At 40.5% G+C, this 22,213-nt stretch overlaps 1 long non-coding RNA gene across 2 annotated transcripts; it reads right to left on the reverse strand.

The window, feature by feature from the left end:
- Nucleotides 1-222: 222 nt before the first annotated feature.
- On the reverse strand, nucleotides 223-10,201 carry LOC146376072 (uncharacterized). Of its 2 annotated transcripts, XR_014801848.1 has the most exons (4): nucleotides 10,004-10,201; nucleotides 7,354-7,582; nucleotides 2,288-2,403; nucleotides 223-1,291 (listed from the first exon to the last, which is right to left on the reverse strand). It is a non-coding gene; the product is annotated as an uncharacterized LOC146376072 (long non-coding RNA). The 2 variants fall into 2 exon arrangements; XR_014801847.1 differs by having other exon boundaries at nucleotides 7,354-10,201.
- Nucleotides 10,202-22,213: the final 12,012 nt, after the last annotated feature.

Here is a 22,213-nt window from a genome sequence, read left to right on the forward strand (position 1 = left end):
CAGTCCCGACAGTTGACTGCCCCCTCTAGAGCCTGGTTCTGTCATAGGTTTCTTCCTTTAAAGGGAGTTTTTCCTATCCACTGTCGCCTAGTGCTTGCTCAGAGGGGATTGTTGGGGTTTTCTCTCCTCTCTCCCTTTACTTTACGCTCTTCTTTACATCCCACCCACCCCCACCTTTTCTTTTTTCTTAATAATTGAACAATAAAAACAGTTGGCCGCTAATTAAATGTGTCAAATCAATGTCTTTATTCAAGAATACAAGAAATGGGTAATAGCTGCATGTGTGTTTGTGTGTGTGCATAATATGCATACTTTACGTGTTGGATCCAAATCCCACAAGGAATTAAATAAAACAAGAAGACAAACAAAAACAAATATTTCTCTCCCTTCCCAGGTCAGGAATCAGGATGAGGAAGAAATGAGGTCAGATCAGTGCAGGTTTTTGCACTACTGACATAAAGTTTCTGCTGATTAAAAAAAAGTATGTCGATATTTCTGAAATACATTTGCAAACAAATAACTTTGACAACTTGTGTTTTTTCATAAAAGAAAAAAGAAAAATCAGAGAGCAGAGCTGGTAAAACAGCTTAGCTCCGCAGGTTACAGGAGATCAGATGCCAAATACTTTTCATGACAGTCTTCGTTATTGCATAAATCTCCCCTTTTATCATTGATCAGTAAATCACTGCATATAAATTCATCTAACCGTTATAATTTCATGAGTAAAGATTCTCAGATGACTGAATGGCGGTTTTAGTAAATGTTGAACTTTATTGTGATTTCTATTTTTAGAATCAATAGCACACATTTTGATTTAGTTTTGCAAGCTGCTGATTTCACACAGATCCACTGCCCAAACGTGCCTTTGAGTTTTTCATCATTTAACAAGAATAGGCTCAGGCAATCATTGTGTAATTAGGCTTTGGGAAGGTCTGGGGACAGGTATGATGGTGGTGGTTTTAAAGCACTGTGGCACAACAGCTTGACTCAGGGAGATGTTAAAGATGCCCGCTAGGACATCAGTCAGCTGGTCAGCACGGGCTCCGAGCACGCGTCCAGGTATATTGTCTGGTCCAGCAGCTTTGTGTGGGTTGACTTTAGTGAGAGTCCTTCTCACACTGGCCGTGGACAGGGACAGCACTTGGTTGTCTGGCAAGGGGGTGGCCCTCTATAGTCCGTCTTGCGTCCCATTTAAACAAGTGCGTGTTCACACTGCCCCTGGATGTCCTGGCCTCTGAGGTTAAGGTGTACGGCTCCTGGTTGTCAACTGACCAATTTATCATGGCAAAGTCTGTGGTGGACAAAAGATAAGAGGCTGATTATAAAAATGATCCATGCACGCCTTATGACCTACAGCATGTACAGTTAACACAGCTAAATGGCTGTGAAATTGTAAAATTACTTTTGAAATAAAGCTATTCAAAGTCAATTAACTGTGACTATAATAATAGCAATGTTAGCCAGCAAACAAAACGTTAGCACTAATTAAAATAAGCTGCTAGGTGATGTTACTGTTTCAAGTTCTCTCATTGTTTGACATGTAGGGCAGATATTTTGGTGACACTGAGATTAGCCAGACACTAAACAGCAGTGTAATATCAACGCTAGATTAGATGTTTTCTAATCCGATAAAATGACATTATTCCTGTTTATGGAAGATGTTTGTCGTCTGTTTGTTTGACTGACAGGAACAGGAAATAGTGGTTGGAAATTACTGTTGGTGTTACATGAGGGTAAAGAAGGGCTTTAAGCACCTGGGTAAAAACTGGACCCATGATGAAACACTACAACAAGTACAACATATTCTTCAGTTTTAATATGTGACCATACTATGCAGACTGCTGATGAGTTACACGGTTACATTTCATTAATCATTGTTAAACTAAAGTGGTAAGCAGTTACTTTATCCTTTCACTTAAAATTTCCAGGAAAAACACTACCTTGGCTACTTTTGTGCTTACATTTGATCTATGCTGGGTCACTACTTTTGCACTATAATGCTGCTGCTGACACCTTGGTTCACACTGACAATTAGAAAAAAGCTGATAGGAAAAGAAGGATGGAAAATGCCTGGAATTTAGTTACACTTGCAAATACTGCTGCCTCCAAACTGCAAGCATCAATAAAATGTTACAGTATTGTTTTCTATATCTGTGCATATATCCTTATTGGTAGTTTTCTCGAAATAGAAGATCTTCATTTAAAAAAAAAATCTCTGATAACATTGCTGAAGCTAGCGTCCACCCCTACTGCGCGTACTGCAAATATAAACCTGATATATACTTACATCATGAAGCAGTTGATGTCTGGTTTCCGACAAATACAGTAAAGAGGTGCGTTCTCCCCCTCCATACCAGTGTTCTCAGGCACTGGTACATGGTCAGTGTCAGACACTTCACTGTCCTACAACATACCACATAGGACCACATTAGAAATGACATGTATGTAGACATGCTAATTATACCTGGCTAAATGGATGCAGTAACAAAATGTTACTTAACTACTCTAGTTATTAGTTTCCAGTTGTGTGCAGTTGCTCCAGTCTTACTGACAGTATACTGTTTCAAACACCAGTGCCAACATTTTATTTTTTAAATCTTAGTATGATTCTGCACCAAGACTTGTGGCCTGTTGCTCGGTAACTTATTGTCTGACTACATTAACTACAGTTCATAAACATCATTCATTTTCTCCTACTTATTTTATTCAGGTTGTATTCCAGCTGTCATAGGGCAAAAGTACACCCTGGACAGGTCGCCAGTCTGTTGGAGGGTTATTAGAGAGACTCGGACAACCACTCACACCAACAGCCAACTAAGCTAACCCCGCGCATGTCTTTGGAGTTCAACACCAGTCTGGCCGAATCACAGATAAGCAGGGTGTCTGTGCTGCAGAGCACAGCTGTGTCAGAGACTCTCGACATCAATGTAGCGTTAAGGATGCGGAGCGATGGGTGCACTAACACAATGTAAATACTAGAAAAATTTGCATTTCCTGCGAAAATGCAGTGTGGATGCTTTAAAGCTGAAGCTGTATGCAAAAACTAGCTGAAAAAGCTGAAAAGTTGCAGAAATTGTAAAAACTTTGCAGAAGCAAAGGAACTTTGCTAAAATGGAATAACTTAGCAGAACTGCAATATCTTAGAGGAAACATAATACTTGGCAGAAATACAATAGCATAGCAGAACTTAGCAGAAATATTGTAACTTACCAGAAACATGATAACTTCTCAAAAATACAAGAATTTAGGAGAAATAGTATAAGATAACAGAAAGAATATATTTAGCCAAAAATACTTAAACATTACGGAAACACTATGATTTAGAAAAATAGTACTAGAAAAAATAGCATCCCCAGTTTCACCCATCGTGGCCAATTTGTACATGGAAGAAGTGGAAAAGAGGGCTTTGCTATCCTACCCTGGAACACCACCAAGCCATTGGTTCAGATATGTGGATGACACCTGGGTAAAAATCAAATCTCAGGACATACTACATTTCACGGATCACATTAACTCAGTGGACAGACACATCAAATTCACCAGGGAGGATATGAAAAGTGGCAGGTTAGCCTTCTTAGACTGTGAGCTTTCCATCAGTAATGGGGGACATCTAAAAGCTGACGTGTACCGTAAACCTAGACATATGGATTAGTATCTAAGGTTTGACTCTTATCATCCACTGGAGCACAAACTGGGTGTCATCAGGACGCTACAACACAGAGCGTACACCATCCCCACTGACACAGCGGCCAGGGAGGCAGAAGAACAGCACATCAAGAAGGCCTTGAGTAAATGTGGTTACCCCAGCTGGACGTTTGTCAAAGCTGGAAAGGCACCTAGAGAAAGCTCCACACGATCCAGGAGAGAAGGACAACCGCTGCCCAAGCGAAAACCTGTAGTGATCCCATATGTGTCAGGAGTATCGGAGCAGTTGAGACCCATTTTTTCTAAACACCGGGTCTCTGTGGCTTTTAAACCCCAAAACACGCTGCGCCAAAAATTGGTCCACCCCAAGGATCGGGTCCCCTGACACAAACAGAGTAACATAGTGTACGCTGTTAAGTGCCAGGAGGATTGGCAGGATTTATACATCGGGGAAACCAAACAACCTCTGGCGAAGTGGATTGCACAACACAGAAGAGCTACCTCATCAGGCCAGGACTCTGCAGTCTATTTACACCTACAGGCCAGTGGACACTCTTTGAAGGATGAGGATGTACACATCCTGGACAGGGAGGAATGCTGGTTTGAGCGCGGAGTCAAGGAGGCCATTTACGTGAAAAGGGAAAGACCATCTCTGAATCAAGGAGGGGGCCTAAGGGTACATCTGTCACCATCTTACAATGCTGTGATTGCAGCCATTCCCTAACTCTCTGTGAATGGTACTCATGGCCATTGATCAGTGGTCTTTGATCAGTGGGTTTTGGTCGGTGGTTGATGATCAATGGTCATGAGAATTTGCATAATTAAGATTAAAGAACTGACCTCCCAGTCCATTGTTCCTTCAGCTGGCTGGTTTCAGTCATTATGCAAATGTACTGTTTATAAGATTGGGGGAAACTTGCAGTCAGCTGAGACTGAAGAAGTCACTTGGATGAGTGACGAAACGTTTCTCCCACAAAACGCTACATCCAGATGAACAGAATAGTGACTACTTCGTTCCTCTTAGTAACCCCTTAATGCCTAGTGCATCATATTAGTACATACAGTTTTTGTGAGTTTTTTTAAAACTTCAGGACGCTTCTGAGATTGGCTTGGCTGCTGACCTCCACCTGGACACCAGGATGTCTCTAACGCCAGCTGTGAAAACTAATGACAACCATGTTTTACAGATTTCTGTGGCACTGTGAGCAGGGCAGAATGACAGCATCACAGAAATTAACATTAGGTTAAAAGCTGAGTAACTACTAAGAACTGTTACATTTGAGAGAGAACTATCATTAACCAAAGTGTTTTCATAGTTATTATTGGAGTTGTTCAAATGGTGTGCTTATGAAAAGATAGGGGTGGAGGCTTTGGGAAGAAGCCTCCACCATCAATTTCAAATAGTATAATTTTATAATTTCTAATATAACATTACATTTTATCAACCTAACCAAGCTTACGAATTATTTATGTCATTGGAAAGCCTAATATGAATCACCTACTGACAGACGGGGTGCCAGGATTCAGATTTTGGATGGCCCCAGAGTAATATGAAATGGGCCTTCTCTGAGGCGAACCTATCTTGCTCGTGTTTTATGAGTGCGCCAAATTGATTGTCGGCATATCTCATGATTCACAATCAAGTCCCTGCGATGACGTTTGCATTTCTGGACAACAGAGAAAGATTGATTAAGTACATTTTTTAGAATGTCTGTGATATATTAATACAGTAGCCTCAATCATATTCAAGAAATGATTATTGATTTGTGTGTGTTTGTGGTATCTAAATAAAATTGTCATAACAACCACGACATTCGGATTCAAAATGTTCTAGCAATTTCTGATTGATGCACAACCTCAGTCTCCCATAAAGCTTTACAGGGAACTGTATTTGCACTTCAGTCAGAGATGAAGGCACTGCTCACTTTTTCACGGCACTGGATTTAACCAAGGGGTACTGGCAGATTCCCTTGTCTGCATAGTCCAAGGAAAAAACAGCCTTCTCCATCCCGTACAAATTGTACTAATTTGTCACACTTGTCACACGGCTTGTTTGGGGCCCCCGCCACTTTCCAGAGCCTCATGGACCGGTCAAGGGGGGCACTGGCCACCCACCAAATTTGCTGGCACCCTCCAGTGGCCCTCCCTGGCAAGGCTGTCCTATGTTGGTAATAATTTCTTCTGCTCAGCTCTGCTGAGAATCATTACAGCAATGGTTGGGACTTCCAGTCAATCAATCAATCAACTAAAATTGATTACAATGGATTTTAAAAACTTATTTGATTTTCATATGTATCTATTTTCAGTGATACCAACTTGTAGGAAATTAACTAGGCATATAATTCCTTTCTTTTTCTCTTGTTTTCCAAATCTTTCGAGTAATCTGTATTTGACAACAGCATAATAAAAGTGGAAATTCTGTTTTTGGTGTACAATCTGGAGTTTCCCCTGCGGGTACTCCATAGAACCACAACTGACTAGTAGTAAATGTCTGTGAAGGTTCTCAGTCATCCAGGTCATCGTAGTCAAAGGAGCTTGCAAAGAAAAGCGTCTGGACTTCTTTAAGTTACTTGAAGACGTTTCACCTCTCATCCGAGAAGCTTCTTCAGTTCTAAGGTCAAATGGTGGAGAGTCCCAGATATAAACCTAGTGGGAGTATCCCCCCACAGAGGGACAAAAGGACCCCCTGATGATCCTCTAATCGCCTGAGCCAAGGTGTGAAACTGGGTGTGGGTCCCAATCAGCCAGAGTTTCGGGTGTGTTCATTGTGAAACCTGGCCCCACCTTATCATGCGAATTCCTGAGGTCAGATGGCCCAGGATGTGAGTGGGCGTTAAGGCGTCTGGGAAGGGATCTCAAAACTGGATTATAGATGGCAGAGAGTTGGTGTCGTAAACCCCCGCCTCTGTTCAAAGATGGTCGCTCACAGTGGACATAGATGGCTTCTTTCACTCCTCTTTCAAACCATCTGTCCTCTCTGTCCAAAATGTGAACATTGGCATCCTCGAAAGAGTGTCCTTTATCCTTAAGATGCAGGATAAAGGACACCATTTGACCTTAGAACTGAAGAAGCTTCTCGGATGAGAGGTGAAACGTCTTCAAGTAACTTAAAGAAGTCCAGACGCTTTTCTTTGCAAGCTCCTTTGACTAGTAGTAAATCAACAGCCTTACTGACTGACTGACTGGTAGCAAAGTAGTAAATCCAGATTGTTCACTGTTGCTGGGAGCTTGCCTTGGAAGCCTAACTAGACACTGAGTAGCCTACACAGGTTGTTGCTTGTGTAATGGCTTCACATCTCAGTGGATTCTTTGGTGTGGAGATCTATTAGGACGAAAGGGGATGTTTGTGAGAAGCCTGCCAGCAGAGAAATGTAGCACCTCGCTGTAAAGAGCAGTGAGAATGTGACAGATCCTGAGGCTCGGGCCAGCACGCAGACAGATATATTGGAGGAAGTGTATTGATCTATTGACAGACATAAGAGGAAATGAAATTGCGCTTACTGTGGACTGAAAACACACACTGGCAGTTAAAAAGGTCACTTTACCCATTACCTGTCATCATGTTTTGAACCAACCTTTTCTTGCTCCATCCCCAGTTACACATGCTTACCTCATTTCCCATCAAACTGCCTGTTTCCCTGTAAATGTGCAAGGCCAGGGTCACAGAGTAACAGTTAGTAGCACAGTGAAATGTAAGGCAGCACTTACCTGAATAACAAGGTTCAGTTTAGTTAAGGATGAAATTTAAAAACAGCCAAATCTCCTGATGTCCCACCTGAGGGAAAGCCTGCAGTTCTTTAATGTAGTTGTGGGTTTGACCTCCTGGATGACCTCCTTGTAGTAATTTTGGTAGGCCCGTAACTCCTGGGAAGGTTTACCACTGTTCCGAGTTTTCTCAGTTTGTGTTGAATGGCTTTCACTGTGGTTCACTGAAGTCCTAAAGCATTAGAAATGGGTTTGTAACCCTTTGCAGACTGATAACTGTCAGTGACTTTGTTTCTTAGGTGTTTCTTTGGATCTTGGTATGTTGTGTTGCTTTTTGATATCTCTTACCCTGCTTCCCTTTTAGATGGGTGAGTGTGTTTCGTAAAACTAAACTCAGCTTTCCATAAAATGTGGTTAATCACAGTTAAGTTGTGATTTAACAAGAGGGGCAATTACTTTTTCACACAAGGTAAGTAGGTTTGGATAAGCTTTCCATTAATTAAATCATAATTTAAAAACTGCATTTTGTATTTACTCAGGTTGTCTTTGTCTAATATTAAAAATTGTTTGATGATCTGAAACATGTCAGTGTGACAAACCTGTGCAAAACACTAGGAAATCAGGAAGGGGGCAAACATTTTTTCACATCACTGTATGTGGAAATCTAATTGTAGCTCAATCTGCACTCAAAACATACACACGGGGAGTTAAAAAGTCGCTTTGCCCATTAACTGTCATCATGTTTTGAAGCAAGCTTTTCTTGCTCCACCCTCACTTACAAAACATCTAATAATGTTGGCCTCATTTCCCATCAAACTGCCTGTTTCTCTGTAAATGTGCAAGGCCAGGTCACGGGGTAACAGTTATAAAAATATACAAGAAGACATATTCTCGTCGAACAGGCTGGTGTACTCCTCACAGTGCGCCTTTCTCTTCAATGCAATCAACAACTGATAACAAACTGCAGTTTACAGTAGGAAACGTAGTGATTATTTCCACCGCAGGCTGGCTGTGAACTGCCTCCTTCTCTGCCAAGCAGCTGAGACTGGGACGGAGAAAAAAAATCAACCCTGGCATTTTTTGTGCAGGTGACTCATGATCACTCAATATATGTACAGCGGGTAAAATAAGTATTGAACAGCTCACCAATTTTCTAAGTAAATAGGTTTTAAATAGGTTAAAGGTGCTGTTGACATGAAATTCTCACCAGATGTTGGTAACAACTGCTCCAATCCACACATGCATAGAAATCAAACCATAAATTATGTGTAATAATGAGAAATGACACAGTAAAAAAGTATTGAACACATGAAGAAAAGGAGGTGCAAAAGGCATGGGAAGTCATGACAACAGCTGAAACCTATCAGTAATTGGAAGCAATCCTGCCACCTAGTGCAAATTAATATCAGATGGTTCAGTCCCAACTGAAGGCCTACACACAAGATGTCTTATTACCAAGGTGTTACACAAGTACATCTTATGATGGATAAAATCAATGAGCTCACACAGGACCAGCAAAACATACTGATGGCACTGGTTACAAAAGAATTTCTAATTTTCACCATAAACTGGTCACAAACAGGTGCTCCCCGCATGATTTCAGACAGAGGACTAATAAGAATTATCAGAAGAGTTGTCCAAGAGACAAAGACCACTTCTGGAGAGCTGCAGAAAGACCTGGAAAACAAGTATTTACTCAAATGCCATGGCCTGTAAGCACGCTCAAGATGCCATTGCTGAAGAAAAAAGCATGTTGAAGCACATTCAAAATTTGCTGAAAAACATTTAGACAAGCCTGTGAAATACTGGGAGAATATAGTCTGGTCAGATGAGAAAATTAAACTCTTTGGATGCCATAATACACACAGTGTTTGGAGGTCAAAGGGTGCTGCATATCACTCCAAAAATTCCATACTAAGTGATGTTTAGAGGTGGGAAGATCGCGGTATTGAGCTGTTTTTCAACATATAACCCTGGCACGCTTCATGTAACTGCTTCCTTCAGTTACATGAAGCATCACTGATGAATGGAAAAATGTACAGAAACATCCTTGATTAAAAAAAATCTGCTGCCATCTACCAGGATGATGAAGATGAAACAAGAGTGGATGTTTCAGTAACACAACAATCCCAAACACACTGCCAAGGAAACTCTCAGTTGGTTTCAGAGAAAGAAAATAAAGCTGCCAGAACGGTCCAGCCAATCACTTGAAACCAATTGAAAATCTGTGGAAAGGACTATAGAAGGGGAGCACAGGACCTTCAGGATTTAAGGACTGTTTGTGTTAAAGAATGGGCCAAAATCACATCTGTGCAATGCATATGACTAGTTTCTCACCAGTGTCATTTCTCATTATTACACATAATTTATGGACATCTATGGTTTGACTTCTTTGCATGTTTGGAGTGGACAGGTTGTCACTGACATCTGGTGAGAATTTCGTGTCAACAGCAACTTTAGAAACATATTTCCCTTTAAAATTGGTGACTTGATCTTATTTTACTCACTGTGTGGATATTGTGTATATATTTAATTTTAAAAATCACGTCGGTGCAGTTGCTGGGTTAGGGGATCTTAGTTGCACGGACGGTAATACCGCATGCGACAATTAAAACTAGCAGTGGATCATGGTCAAAGTAGCCCTTCATTTTACCTGAATCCTTGCATCTCTCCCTTCCTGATTAATTTCACCTTCCTCTTCTTCGCTCTGTTGTTGGCACTGCTCTCTCTCCTGCATTTCTCCACAGCTAATGTCCAATGTGCCAGATTACCAGTCCAGCCCTGCGAGGAGACCTGCGTGGTGTGTCTCTGCCTCCCAGCCCTGCCTCTTTACAGCCATGCCATTCAGTGCGCCACGGGACTCAAGCGAGCACGAAAAGTGGCACGAGCACGCCCTCTGCTGACCAGTTCATTTCTGTGGTTAGGCTTAGATGTAGTACTGTCATTTTTCAATTCAGAACCAGCTTGAGTGCATCTAAAGATACAAAAATTCCAGAGATGTGAATCTCTTAGGTGCACAGTCACACCATGCTCACTGAAACTGTCACGGTCCTGGGTCTGTGACCCAGTGTTTTGATTGTGTATTATTGTTTATTAGTCTGTTTTCTTCTTGGTTCATGTTTAGTAGTATTTCTGTTTTATTTATTACAAACAAAAGTTACTAAGCGTTAAAAGATGCTTTAGATTTAAATTCTTATCATGAGTCAATAACGTTAACATTGAAAACAACTCTTGTGAAACTGCTGTTTCCAGTAGTAAACGTGTGCAGTTTTTTCCTCTGAGACAAACAGTTCAGAATGAGTCATGCCGGTTACTCTTACTAATACTACAGCTGCAAGTCCCGTGTACGAATCTTCAGTCTCACCACTCATAATGGAGTTCTCAAAACAGGTATGTAGTTTCCCATCTGCATTTTTCGTTTTTTTGTAGACACTGCTTTTTCAAATATGTAATAAAGAGTAAGACCAGTAACACACTAGCAGTGGTTGCCATGAATTTGCCTTTCAGATGAAAGCAAATATGAAGACTCAGAAGAGTCTTAGCCTGCAACGAATAGAAATGCAGGCTCTCAGTCTTGTGTCACAGGTGCACATCACTGAAGTATGGAGTATGTATACATTGTAGGATTTGTATAAAATATTGTATAAGCCATATAAATGTTGTCACTTGGTTTGCAAGACAGTGTTTATGCAAAGTTTCGTAAAGATTGGCCCACTCATCTAGGGGGAGATAGGGAACATGTTTTCACAATTTGAAAGCTTGATATCAGAAGGCCTGTATGAATAATATGTTTCTTGGGGTACAGAAGGCATGCAAATGTCAGCCAGCCAGCCTGATTGCCTGCTGACTCATTTGACATGCTGACATTTCTCGGAAATGTTACATCAAGGATGTACTTTTTACTTTACTACTTTTAAATGATCAATTCCAAAGTAATTACCACTGTACTCAATAAATATAATACAATATTTGATTTTACACAGTGATAAAAACATGATATTATACTATACTAAAGTAAAATATCTCAATCACATACTGACAGTACAAACAAACCACTTGGACAAGCTCAAATTTAATACAGTGTTTACCACCTCAAGTTTTCCCATGTCATACCCTATCGTAAAATCCCCTCTGTCACAAAATCAGCCCTTCAAAGGTTCAGTTCAGTTCAGTTCAGTTCTTTTTTATTTCAAACATATACATTCACCAAAGTTTCATAAAATCATTCCATGCAGTTATTTGAAAAGGAGTAGGCAGAAGTATATACTTATTTAGCCCTACCCCCTCAGGTTTACATCCTCATCATCTAAATTTGAACAACAAAAACGTATACAACGCCTTCAACTTAGAACATAACATCACAAAAAAATATTTTCTCATGTTCAACTAAACTATATTTAGATTTGCTAATTTGCAGAAGAAAATAAACATCAGTTTGACTGCTGTCTTGGGTTAATTGCATTTTCTTCATTCTTATACTTATTTTAAATTTCTTTTTTGAGTTTTATTTTAAACTGGTTTATATCACTACTGACCTTTATTTCTTCTTCTAACTCATTCCAGAATTTAACTCCCGCTATTGAAATAGACATCATTTTCAATGTTGTTCTTACTCTTTGTAATTTTAAAGGTTGACATCATATTATTAAAAACAATGTTATAAATGATTTGCAAGTCACTGAGTGAAATAAGTGTTTGATCTTCAAGCACATAACATAGTACAGAGGTTCCCAAAGTGGTTGGCGCCATTGCTGGAGGGGGTTAATTAAAAAACAAAACAAATAATGTTTGGATGCTGCTAGCATAATAAAAACACAAAGCAGAGGATGAAGCATTGCCAAATATCCTTCCAAACCAACTTCCTTCCAAGCCAAAGACCAGAAAATATGATGAAGCATATCTTGCCTTTGGCCTTACCGGCAAAATGGTGCTGCCAAGGTTGGTCTCCCCGACAGAATTTGTTTCCCCTGCGTCAGGAGCATGCGCTGGACTGTCCAAATCACGGACAAACAGTATCCCGCATTCTTGATTTTTACTTCACAAACACTTCTTATAATGATATTTTGGCGATGTTAGCTCTTTATACAGTAAAGTTACAGTGGGATACAAATAATATCAGGCTGATCCTGCCACAATTTGTTTTCCCAGTTCAAATCACTGACAAACAGTATCCCACAGTTGTTTATGTTTTTACTCATTTTGCACAGAGAAACATTTTTTGAAAAATGTATTGATTTTGTCTTCACCCGAAAGACAAAACGCCAAAACACAGACTTAACAATGTGGTGTATGCTGTACAGTGCAGCGAGGAATGCCCAGACCTCTACATTGGAGAGACCAAACAGCCACTTCACAAGCGCATGGCACAACACAGAAGAGCCACCTCCACAGGACAAGACTCAGCAGTCCACCTGCATCTTAAGGATAAAGGACACTCTTTCGAGGATGCCAATGTTCACATTTTGGACAGAGAGGACAGATGGTTTGAAAGAGGAGTGAAAGAAGCCATCTATGTCCACTGTGAGCGACCATCTTTGAACAGAGGCGGGGGTTTACGACACCAACTCTCTGCCATCTATAATCCAGTTTTGAGATCCCTTCCCAGACGCCTTAACGCCCACTCACATCCTGGGCCATCTGACCTCAGGAATTCGCATGATAAGGTGGGGCCAGGTTTCACAATGAACACACCCGAAACTCTGGCTGATTGGGACCCACACCCAGTTTCACACCTTGGCTCAGGCGATTAGAGGATCATCAGGGGGTCCTTTTGTCCCTCTGTGGGGGGATACTCCCACTAGGTTTATATCTGGGACTCTCCACCATTTGACCTTAGAACTGAAGAAGCTTCTCGGATGAGAGGTGAAACGTCTTCAAGTAACTTAAAGAAGTCCAGACGCTTTTCTTTGCAAGCTCCTTTGACTATTGATAGCAGGGTTGAATATTCTTACACAGTAAAAACAACAACAACAACAACAACAACTATACGTAAAATAATTTCACCATAAAGATGGTTTGTTTAGTGGTTTATTTTATTGCAACCTGTAATTTATTGCATTTTACTTTTATGTGTTTCATTGTTTACAAAAGGTTTGAGGTGTGAAATAAACTGCAATGGAGTTTGAAAAAGAATTATGGGTGTGTGTGGTTGAAGGATGTGTTTGTGCCCAAACTAGCAAAAAAAAGTTTGGGAACCACTGATGTGATACATAATGGAGGAATCCTTGCTGAAAAGCACAAGTTTGCACACAACATTCAGAAAGAATTTCCACCCACTTCTCTGTAAAGAAATCCACCAATGCATATTTCTGTAGTGATACTTTTAGGTGCTATAAAGAACTGTTTTCTTCTCAGAAAAGGCCAAAATAATTACTGTTTGACAGCCTTACACATGTTCAGAAATAACTAGTCTCCTTGTCTCTAATAACAAAGTTTACTGCATATAGCTGTAAATACAGACTACATCCCATTTTTTTTTTTAAATCTAATATAACTTCCCTTCCTGCTTCTCATTCAGTACACCACTGGATTTAAAAAAAAAAAAGTATGTAAAGGGGCACAAATGAGCCCTGACAGCCAATCTCATAGAGAACATAATAATAAGAAGAATAAATAAGCAATTTTAAAGAGGGAAAACCATTTTGGTTAGAAATATGATTTTTTTTTTTTTTTACACACATAATATAAAGCTGGTTGTAACAATGCTTCTTTGTACAGGGTGGGCCATTTATATGGATACACCGCAATAAAATTGGAATGGTTGGTGATATTAAAGTCCTGTTTGTGGCACATTAGTATATGTGAGGGGGCAAACTCCTCATCTTGGATACAACTTTTGTTTTTTCAATAGGGAGAGGGCCATGTGACACATCAACCTTATTGGTAATGTCACAAGAAAAACAATGGTGTGCTTGGTTTCAACGTAACTTTATTCTTTCATGAGTTATTTACAAGTTTCTCTTTGTTCACAGCCATTGACATGTCGAAGAGGTTAACGCATGAGTCGCAGATAGAAATTGCGTTGATATCTGGTGAACGCAGTAACCAGGTCATTGCAGCAGATTTCAATGCGAGACCACCCATCTCCCATGCTACAGTTAGCAAACTGCTTGCTAAGTTTCGTGAAACTGGTTCAGTGTTGGATTTGCCAAAATGTGGACGCAAGAAAACTGTCACTAATGAAGAAACATCAGTGGCTGTCCTAGCTTCATTCAGCAAGAGCCCACAGCGTAGCACTTGCCGCATGTCACTGGAGAGTGGCATTAGTCGAAGATCCCTTCGGGGGATATTAGCTACTCACAAATGGCACCCTTACAAACTCCAGCTACTGCAGCATCTCAACGAGGATGACCCAGATCGGTGCACAGAATTTGCAGAATGGGCAAAACAAAAATTGGAACAGGACCCTCAGTTCACGCAGAAGATTTTGTTCAGTGATGAGGCAAACTTTTATGTAAATGGTGAAGTTAACAAACAAAACCACCGCTATTGGTCTGACACTACCCCACATTGGATGGATCCCTCCAAGACTGTTGGAACAACAAAAGTGATGGTTTGGTGTGGTATATGGTAGGGGTGCAACAATACTCGTATCGATATTGAACCGTTCGATACAGTGCTTTCGATTCGGTACGCATATGTATCGAACAATACAAATTTTTTTATTTATTTTATCAACTTTTCTTCTGACGATGCTGTCTGTGTTGAGCGCTCATTGGATCTGCGTTCGAGTACTCCGCCTAGGCTGCACTGTCGAGTGCAGATCCACTGAGCGCAGCGCAAGCTAACAAGACAGAAGCTAAGCTCGTTGCAACATGGCAACTGCCTCAACGCTACCCAAAATTGAACCTCCCCCACCCTCATTCAGATCTGGCGTTTCGAACTATGGCCAGATAGTTCGCCCCACGCACGGGGCGATCCGTGGTAACTCGTTAACGGAGATTTGCCGCGTTATGGCGTTAACGTCATTTTAACAAGATTAACGCTGACAGCACTAGTGGGAACACAACAAATATGACTGCACATTTACGCCAACATCATCCTAGTGCAAAGACAAGTGGAAGCGGACAAAAACAACAAGCACGCATGCTACAAACTTTACCCGCGTTATTTAGACCAGCGGTCCCCAACCTTTTTTGCGCCACGGACCGGTTTATGCCCGACAATATTTTCATGGACCGGCCTTTAAGGTGTCGTGGATAAATACAACTAGTACCGGTACCGAAAAAAATAAAATTTATTCATAACACACGTGAAAAGACCCAGGAAAACCGAGTAAACGATAAAAACGATAACAAAATAATGCTGAAAACCGATAAAAACCCTGAAAACTATACATTTCACACCTGAGCCTCAACTCTCGCGGCCCGGTACCAAACGACTCACGGACCGGTACCGGTCCGAGGCCCGGGGGTTGGGGACCGCTGATTTAGACAGCCGTTAGCGCATGATTCTCCTTATGGGGACCTGATATGTTTAATATGCTGCTGAGAATATACCCCAGAAGAAGGGTATAGTATAGCTTTTATTTTGGAAAGAGCCATTTCTCTATAATAAACTCTCTTTTCCAAAGATGAGTGATTTCTCGATCAGATAGATTTATTTTTTTTTTAATTATTTTGTTGTTTCAGCAACATTAAATTTAAAAACTGTACTTTTGAGTTAAAATATATATTTATAATTTAATAAATGACAAATTACAAAGGCATGAACATTTTTTTGTATCGAAAAAATATCGAACCGTGACACCAAAGTATCGAACCGAACCGAACCGTGAATTTTGTGTATCGTTGCACCCCTAGTATATGGGGTACAACGACAGTGGGTCCATTCTTCATCAATGGAAACCTCAAGGCCACTGGATATTTGAAATTGCACTGAAGCTGGCATGTTCCCTGAGTTTTTCCAGCAAGATGGTGCACCACCACATTATGGGTGCCAGGTCCGAGCATTCCTAGATGAACGGTTTCCTGGAAAGTGGATTGGTCGTCGCGGGCCAGTTAAATGGCCCCCAAGGTCTCCCGATCTGACCCCCTTAGACTTTTACCTTTGGGGTCATCTGAAGGCAATTGTCTATGGTGTGAAGATACGAGATGTGCAGCACCTGAAACTACGGATACCGGATGCCTGTGCTGGCATTTCTCCTGCAGTGTTGCTATCAGTGTGTGAAGAGTGGGAGAAGAGGGTTGCATTGACAATACAACACAATGGGCAGCACATTGAACACATGTTATAAGTGGTCAGAAACTTGTAAATAACTCATGAAAGAATAAAGTTACGACTAATGCCACTCTCCAGTGATGTGCGGCAAGTGCTACGCTGTGGGCTCTTGCTGAATGAAGCTAGGACAGCCACTGATGTTTCTTCATTAGTGACAGTTTTCTTGCATCCACATTTTGGCAAATCCAACACTGAACCAGTTTCATGAAACTTAGCAAGCAGTTTGCTAACTGTAGCATGGGAGATGGGTGGTCTCGTAGGTTGTCTTGCATTGAAATTTGCTGCCCGGTTACTGCGTTCACCAGATATCAACACAATTTCGATCCGCTCCTCACGTGTTAACCTCTTCAACATGTCAATGGCTGTGAACAAAGAGAAACTTGTAAATAACTCATGAAAGAATAAAGTTACATTGAAACCAAGTACACCATTGTTTTTGTTGTGACATTACCAATAAGTTTGATGTGTCACATGGCCCTCTTCCTATTGAAAAAACAAAAGTTGTATCCAAGATGGCCGACTTCTAATTGGCCACCATGGTCACCACCCATCTTGAGGAGTTTGCCCCCTCACATATACTAATGTGCCACAAACAGGACTTTAATATCACCAACCATTCCCATGTTATTACGGTGTATCCATATAAATGGCCCACTCTGTACTTCACGGTTGGAAAGCCTGTGTATTTGCACATAAATGTGCCACATTTGTGAGGAAAATACATTTTTGGGTTTCCCACATGAAAACCTCCTCAAATCCTTTCAGGTAGTACCAAACAGCTTATTCTGCTATTAAGCATTCCTTCTTCTTGATGTTGCCATCACTTGGAAAAGCCCTATTTAAGTACTAGCCAATAGTGCAAGCATCAGAATGATGCTATCTGCTTATGAAAACTCTTCTGGTTCTTCAACACCTCATGCAGACCTAATTAATCAAGACGACGTCTGAGCCGGCATGGCTACAGTTGTCCCTCACAGTAGGCTTGGGTAGCAGGAAGGACCCATAGTGGAGACATGCCCTGGCCTTGAACCAGGAGTATGATGTTAGATCCAAGGCATTAGACTAAAGAGCTGTCATTCTGCAACCCAGGACTGGTTTGAGTCCGTCTAAAGATACAAAACATTATTTTAAATTTGGATACTTTTATCAAATACTTCAAGTTATTTTTTAATTTTAGTTACCTTTGTTGTTGCTGATTTTTTACTTTTCTGTAAAAGAAACCCACTAACAGCAGTACCACAAGCAGTACCACACCTGTAGAACCTGTTTCAAAAACAAAAAAGTAAAATAGGTTATAGTTTAGATTAAATTTGCATAGTGAAAACAAGCTGTGTTAGTAGCAGAAGCTATACTCAAAAACATGTAGGCAGTAAGTATGGTAACTAACTGTGTCTCCACACTTACAGACTACTACTGTGATTACAATGCCAAGAAGTTTGGAATTGGGCTGCGAAGATGTTTCCACAGTGCTTGGGGTGACTGCCGGTGTGGTAGCTGGATGGAAAGGGATAAACTTAATTTAGTAGTTAACAAAATCAGAAACTGGTGAAATGTGTACCTAAAAAAACAAATCTTACCTCTATTTAAAAAAGAGCAGTCTAATTGAGAAACAAGAGAAAGATGATTAATAGCAAGAACAGCATCAGTTACTGGATATCAAAAAGGTACCAGGTATTTTGGATCTGACTAAGCATCAGAGGTGCAGAGAGCTCAGACATCCCACGTAGATAAGACAGAGTGGTTTCCAAATGATATATGGGAACTTTTTCAGGTCATTTTTATGAGTCATGACTGACATATACATATACATATACGGGAAATTTTCAAAAGTATCAAACAGCCGCAGCATCTCACAAACTAAAATGGAATTGGCAAGAGAAGAAAGAGCAAGATGGGAGAAAAGAATGAATATGTTTGCATTGAAAATACCTGTACAATTTTTGGTTTCTATATATCCTGTGACACCTTCAAATTCACAGGACTTTAAGGAGGTGGAGACGAACAAGCGGCCTCTGTGTTGGCAGATGGTATTGGGTGGAAGCGGACCGTGGGAACAATTTGAAATCTCTTTGTTACCCAGGAGCTCCACATCTTCACAGAAAACACGGTTTACATCATTGACACAGCCTTCAGTCTCGCAGTAAAATCCTCGCACGCTGTTTCCACCTATAACACCACACAGTTTATCCATAAAACATCACAAATGAGCTTTTAGTAATGTAAACATTTATTATGATAAAATTGTAAACAATGGGAGACATTTCAGACCTGATGTGAGGGAAGAGCACGGAGGAAAGAGTCCAGTGATGACGAACAACAAAACCACTGTCAAGATAAAGAATACGATCTAAGCTGAATGCTCTTTGATGAGGGGTGCTGACCAGGGCCGGCCCTACGATTTTGGTGGCCTTAAACAAGATTTTATATGTAGTCCTAAAACACTTCCATGACAACTACCAAATCACACACACCGCTCATAACTACATGAAGAGAACACATACACACAAACTAGAAATAAGCTAATTAATTAAATGTCTTATTTTAAAGTGTCTGTTAACAATATTTTAAATATGAGCACTAAAGAAAAAAAAGAAAAATATTCGAAATGTTATTAGTAAAGTCAACATTTTCACAAGATAAAAGCAACACTCCTGCACATTACAAAGTCTAACCTGGAATAGTTTGGGGCGACCCCCCCCCCCCCCCTCCAAAAAGCTTGCTATCATATATGATGTTGCAGTTCTACTTAAGATGGCAAGCAATTAACAAGTAAATTGTTCTATTGAAAAACACATTGCCTAAAATGAATATATCTTCATTAAGTTCTAGCCACTGTTTGCCAGGTGAAAATCACTGTGGTTACATTTGGTCAATAATAAAAGCCAACTTTAAAGCCCCTTTTCCATTATTACATACTCAGATTGCCTTGATGCAACTTGAGGCAGTACGACCTGCCTTGACTCGTTTTCCATTACAATCAAGTACCACCTAATATGCGAGGTAGTCGTTATAGCAATGAGGCTGAGTGTCCTGTCATATAATTAGTATGCAACAAAGGTGGACATTGAGGCGACAATATACCTGCTGCTCAGTGTGTGGTTTTTTGTCAGACTCGGGAACCACGGCATTGCTTTCTGTAGTCATTTCCCTCGTTGCCAATTTACAAATATGGTTTACATTACGCTGTCATGACTCATCGAGTGACACCACTAACCAGTCAATCGGTGGCATGCAGTAGTCTCGGACTGCTCGAAACCCCAGCGGAGTAGGCACTAAAAAAGTACTTGGCACCAGGTACTACGACCTGATGGAAAACCCTGAAAACCATGGCAATCTAACCCGAGTAGGTACTAATGCCAAAGGGGCTTAAGTTGCAAAACAATACAACAGAAAAACAAAACACCCCAAAACACTGGTAAGTAGCTAACAACCTAAGACAGCTTTAGAGGTTATTTGGGTTGGTTAACAGGTGGACCAAAAAAACAAAACAAAAAAACAACAAAAAAAAAACAAGCATGTTCTCAGAAAAAATGCTTCAAACTCATTAATGATGAGTCTTTAAATGAATCTATTATCGTCGGCAGGTCACCTGAAAATTAACTGTGGCCAGTAGCGGTTTTAGATACGGGCGACACGGGCGGTTGCCCGGGGCGGCATCGTGGTAGGGGGCGGCATCACGGGCATCGGCAAAAAAAGCGCCAGCGGGAGTGTTCGCCCAGGGCGCCAAACAGGACCACCACTGACTGTGGCTATTTACTTAAATATGTTCAAGCACATATTTAACAGTTATTTAGCATTGTGTGAATCATCTAACGAGGGCTATGTAACATGTTTGTAACGTGGTCCACACCCCCCAAGTAAACAGCCTGAAGGAACACGACTACACCTGGCCCCGCTGACTGCAAAATTCACGTGCAGTTCCCAATAAAAACCTCTGAGGGAGTTTCCCAATTAACGTGTTAGATAAAAAGTAGATAAAGTTAGAAAGTCTAGTGACTTCACACCACATTCGTTTAAAATAATGTTAAAGTTAATGAGGCACAATAAGGCACACGGTTGGAGTTAAAGCTTTTCTCATGATGAAGTTTAAATGGGAAGTTTAAATGTGAGACTTACCAATCATTTTCTGCATAAATGCAGTCTGTCTGTCGCTACCCTCTGCTGGTATATTATTCTTTAAATGTTTTTTTATAAGCTCCACTGGAGCTCACAGTAGCGTGGTCCGAATGGCGCGCTGTTCGCTTCCTATCAGGGGTGATCCAACACAAATAAGAGTAGCATTACATTACATTAATTTGCATGCATGCGCATGCGCGTTGTAGAATAATTTCACGTGCGTAGGAGTCGTCAGTTCATTGTACAGTAGACAAACGGCAAGTAAATGATCATTACTTTTTCTTTTTACTGATATATGATTCTGTGCTGGTCTCACAGGTTATTGTTGTCTAACAAATATAGCTGTCACCTTGTGCTGCACGTATGCCGATCTGACAATGTATGTTGATTTGACAGAACAAACTCAAGTGACGCCAAAACTGCAGCACGTGTCACATGATGTCATGTCACCCGCCACAGAAAAAAACAAACAAAAAAAAAACGCCGGGAGTTAGAGGGGTCAAGTGAGCAAACTCGTGTTACATATGGAGTGTGTCCAAAGCACCTGAATCACGAGAGGACGGACTTATAAGCCTGATTTTTCATTTGAGTTCACAGTGACTTAAATTCCTCTGTGTGTGTTCACTTTGAAAATGCTGAACTTTAGTTCAGTGTCCCTTTTATCGGTATTATTTGTGAATGAAGTTTCAAGAAGCGCTTATTATGCTTAACTGTTGTCTGTTTTGCGCTGATAAATAAGACTAAACTGCCAAAACTGAAAGCATTTTGTGCGTATGTATGCTTTTTTTTAAATGTTAAGTACTTATTATTGCCACTTTATCTGCAAGAAAAATCTTTCTCATTGTTTGATGCTTTTAGGGTTAGTGTCACTTCAATAAAAGTTAGTTTTTGTTTAAGACATCTCCATTTTGGCCCGCAACCTGCCCCCTTCTGACAAGTGTAAACTTACCTTTATTTGGTGTGACCAGTTATAACTTATAAAGACAAATGCATTGAGGCATAACAGTGTAAGTTAAATAAGTGGTTTAATAAAAATATTAATAATGATAATACTTTTATTTCTATAGCACTTTAAAAAACCCACACAGTTACAAAGTGCTTTACAGTTTTAATAAAACTACACATTAAAAAAAAGTATACAGGTTCCAGCATATAGACACACACTCAAACACATACGCTTACATTTAGTCCAAAAAGCACACTTCTATACACACATTAGATGCAAACTAGGGCAAAAATATTGTAAGAAAGCAAACCAAAAAGTCACTCTGGGGTTTTTACAACCGTTTGCAAGGCTGTTTCAAAGTTTAGGCACTTTTGACTGTGGCTCAGGAGGTAGAACAAGTCATTTACCAAATACAAGGTCAGTTGTTCACTCCTTAGCTTCTCCAGTCTGCATATCAAAGTACTCTTGGGCTACTGAGTGTGTGGGTGTAATTGGGTGAATGAGTGCTGTAAGTGCTCAGTGAGTATAAAAGTGCTATATACGTACAGGTCCATGTACAACTTCAGCAGTATGGTTTCCTCT

Source organism: Perissodus microlepis, chromosome 12 (assembly GCF_051167445.1).
Source record: "Perissodus microlepis isolate ML-2025 ecotype Zambia chromosome 12, ASM5116744v1, whole genome shotgun sequence".
In the NCBI taxonomy this organism is placed as follows: Eukaryota; Metazoa; Chordata; class Actinopteri; order Cichliformes; family Cichlidae; genus Perissodus; species Perissodus microlepis.